We start from the raw sequence: 4,750 nt of genomic DNA on the forward strand, positions 1-4,750 counted from the left end.
CAATTGATACGCTCTCTGCATAAGGAAGCATGCCTGAGAATCATCTTCACTGAATCCCAAAAAAAAAAAAAAAAAAATCACAAACAACCTTTTGAACTTTGGATTATTTGTAAATAACCCCCTAATGTCTAAAATTTTATTAGAATGAAATTCCTAAACCTTTTACAATTGGTCTGTTATTTCACTTAAAGAATATAAAATTACACGGGGTTTATCACTTGCAAATAATTTAAAATTTAGGAGATTGTTTACAGATCTAAGTCAGTTTTTTATGGCAAAACAAACTCAAATAAATTTTAAGAGAGTTATCTATACAAGAAAAAAGTTTAAAAAGGATGCAATCAATAACTCATTATGCTATGATAGTAAAATAACAAATGCCAAAGGGGGTTATATAAATGCTCGAACTTGGAAGTTTAATAGGTTGTTTGTGAAGTTTTAAAACTTAATGTGATTACTTGCAAACGGTTCAAATTTTAAAATGAGAGGAATTGGTATGATTCAGCAGGTTTAAGCCCCTTCATCATCCTAACTCATTCTTTCGACATCATATATCCCTAGCAGGTAAATGATGATAATTTGAAGCTTGCTATCATTATTCACATCATTTTCTTTCTAATGTATATTATTTACAATTAATTTTTTTCTAATCATGTTGGGCTTCACGCGATGTTCTCCTCATTTTGGATGAGGGTCCTCCACAGACTATAGTAGTTAAAGAAAGCAATGTGTGAAGCAAGGCATGATTATTGGGCTCTGCTAAATCTTTTTCTGCATGCCTACCTACCTTAAACGGAAATGCACTGTGGATTTTCCCAATCTTTAATCTCACTTTCTAATAAAGAAAACTTGGATAAACTAACGTTAAAATATTTTTACAGTCCTTTTTAACCCTACATAATCGAGTGAGGAATCACACCATAGACCATAGTACACTTTATCACAATCAAAACATGAAGATGGATGGCCCACTGATCATTATCAATTCAACATTCTTATTCCAATGTGAATCTGCCGAAATAATGTCCTGCGACTGCCTTCTCCTGTCATTTGCACCATCATCATGTCCGCTCGTAATTTTCAACTACCCAACCCAAAAAAATCCTCACATTTTTAAAATGTGACCAAGCTATTAAATAAGAGTGTCAATTAATACTACTTTCTTATTTTAAATTATAAAATAATTTAATATAAGATTATACGCATCAATAAGATATGATAATGACACTTTACCAACTTATTAATTTTTTATAATATTATTTTAATTCTCTTTCCCCACAAAGTATAATATCAAAAAGTATAATTAATGAAACCTTAATTCTTTCATATTGTCTTATATTTTGAAAAAAAAATTTCAATGCATTTTTATAATTTGGGACAGGAAAATATTAAATAACTATATAAATCACAATGAAAGAGTAACGTTCATTTTTTATTTATTAATTAGGAGTGTTTTAATTTAAGCGTGTGCAGCAAAATAGGTAAGACTTGTTTGATCCGTGCTGTGATGGGGCTGCTTTTTGAGAAAGCAAACCAAAATGAGGATTAAAAGTCGCATGCGTTTGCTTTCTGCACCAAAATTTATTCACAGTCTCACAGTTCAGGCCTCCTCTTCTCATTCGCCATCTTTATGTGCGGGACCCACATTCATAATTGTGCCTTAATTTTTACCAAAATATTCTGATCAGTAGTTTAAATATTTATTTTTAACGAGCAAGAATTAATGGAAGATATTTTGATAAAACAAAGTACAATGCATAATGTAATTATTTTTTGGACAATATCAATATAAGATTGAAAAAGATTTACTTGGTTTACTTTGACATATTTATTCATAATTAATTTATTTAACTTATGAGTTTAATGTCACTTTTATATTTGATCCGTGGTTATACCATAATTTAGGCAGGTCGTGGTAATGAACGATTACAATTTGGTGGGAAGCATCCCCATATCCTGTAATCCATTAATTATAAACAAAAGTGATCATCAGTGTAATTAACTTAATTTCTGGTTTAAACAAGTTGTTGAATTATCAGTTGGCGTGACATATACGGTGGGAAGTTTCTTAAGTGTAACATTGTGATTTGTTCATCAAACATTTGATAAGAACTCTGTCCCTTTGTTATATCATAACTAACTTTAATGGTAATATAAAAATAAATTGGGTGATCAATTACGTGTATGTGGAGGATCATATTTTATTATTAATTACTTGAATTTGATAATTGTATGTGATGATATATAGGAAAAAGCAAGGGGGCTACATTTGAATTAACTAGTATGTGTCCAGTACGATGTATAGGGTATGAAGTGATATGCAATGGTTTAAATAAATAATAAGATATAATTTAAATTATAAAATTACATTATTGTAAAAAAATCTTTAAATTAAAGAAATTGATGTTTTTTAATTTATAATAATGGGTCAAATATAATAATTATTTAAAAACCTCCATGTAACATCCCATTGAATGAACTTAAAAACTAAATTAATTTTAATAAAAAATATTTAAATTATAAATAATATTTACACATTCCACAATTAAATTAAAATTAAGAATTAAAATTAATTTTATAAATCATATTAGGTGCAAAGATTATGCATCACAATTTTATCCGCTAAAGCATAATTTAGATTTAAAACGTTATTTAACTATTTTTCATGACAAATAATAGATTATTTATCATTTTTATTGATATCATAGATTATTTATCTTATGCCATGATTCTTTAGTTTTTAAAATTAAAAATAAGAATAGCATGATGGGGAGCTACAATAATGGGAGGATGGGTGAGATAATGGAAGAGGAATGAGGAAACAATATGAATTATGATAAATTAATAAATCATTTTGAAAACAACACGAGTGAGAAAATAAAATATTTGAAGAAGTGGGGTTTGACAATTGCAAAAATAATATAAGGAATTATGATTTTAATATTATAATATTTGAAAAAAATATAATAAAAAAATCTGATGTGGCACCTTGAAATTGCAAAGTTTATAAATGATAAATTATATAAATATTCTATATAACTATATACAATTTTTTTAAGACAAATGTAATATTTGAGTATGAGAAGTAAATAATAGAAAAAGATTAATCACCTCTCCAATTACGTTAATGAAAATTCTTCCAATAAACCACCTAACTTTACCTTTTTGAAACAAACTCAACTTCAACACTTTCAATAACTAATTGTGTAGGTAAAATTATATTGATATGGCATCACATTGAAAATTATAAATATGATTGCGTAAATGTTATCTAACTTTAAAAACATACCAAAACACTCTAGACTAAAGTTCAATGGAAGAACTATAAGAATAGTCGAGAATTAAAGCATTGAAATTTGAAAACCATGCTAAATATACTCTTTAGTAGTATTCAATTATATAAAATAAAATTTTAGAAATCATAATGTCTCTTAAAAAGAATAATGTAAAACAATATCAAGTGCTTTACAAGATAAGTAGTATGAATTAGATGAACTATAGAAGAAGCAAATTGAGGAGCATATATATGAAAATTAAGCTCGAACAATAAAACCGCTGAAAAAAAAGGTAAACTCTCTCATGGGGCTATTATTCCCTAAGTTTAAATTAAAAACATAATGCCATTAGTTTTCTCTAAAGCATTAGACGTGAGAAAGATATAGAAAAACATACGAAGGGATATGAATTGAATTGTTTGTCCAAAAAATGAAGAATGGGAATTGATGACTTGAGAAGGGAGGAAGCTAATGACAATGACTTCAAATACTGACCTCATTGGTGATGGATGCTTTTTGCTTACCTTATATTGAATGCTCAAAAGAAGTACGAGAAATCCAAAAGCATGGGATTTAAGGAGGCAATGAGTAGAGAAATATATGTAAACAATACAAGTTCTTGTTAACGTGGGTAGAGAAGTTATGATTCATGAAGGTTTTTAAGATCTTTAAAATTTAAATTTAAAATAAAAGGATAGGATGTTACATTTGATAATGCATAGGTTTTTAAGTTAAAATTAAAATTTAAAATAAAAGGATAGGAAGTTATAATAATGTGAGAGATCATGGAAAAGAATATTAAAGATAAAATAAAATGAAGGAGTTAATATGATTGGAGAGAAAATCAAAGGATGAGGGAAAGTCGTTTCTATAAGTTTTAGAGAAATTGCAATAAAATATTTATAAAAAATAAATATTAATGTAAAAATTATGATAATGGGGAACATCATGGGAGAAAAGATTATGGATATGTTATATAAAAAAAAGAAAATATTATAGATAAATGGAAATGAAGGATAGAGAGAAATGAAATGTAAGGGGAAGTCGTTTGATTCATTTTAGATATCCATAAACTACTTAATTCATATATATATATATATATATTTAATTAAATTATAAATGACAATTAAATTAATTAATAACATATATAGAATTTAATGTAAATATTTTATTAATGCACACAATAATAATAACATTGGTATAAAAATTAATAAATAATTTTTTAATTCAATTTTAATTTCTCTATTTATATGATTTAATTTGTAAGAAAATAATTTAAATTATTATTCATGAAATTATTATACCAATTTAAAATTATTCACAAAATAGAAAAAGTTATATTTGAGATTATCAAGGGGAATATTAAGGATAAAGAATAGCCATTATTGTATATTTTAAAATAATAATTTTATATAGGAATGCATATTATTTATATAGATATATTTAAGATTTTTAAATTTAAAATTTTAAATTGT

This window comes from Prosopis cineraria, unplaced genomic scaffold (assembly GCF_029017545.1).
Source record: "Prosopis cineraria cultivar Desert tree isolate PC_DT_omini unplaced genomic scaffold, ASM2901754v1 PC14, whole genome shotgun sequence".
NCBI classification, from domain to species: Eukaryota; Viridiplantae; Streptophyta; class Magnoliopsida; order Fabales; family Fabaceae; genus Prosopis; species Prosopis cineraria.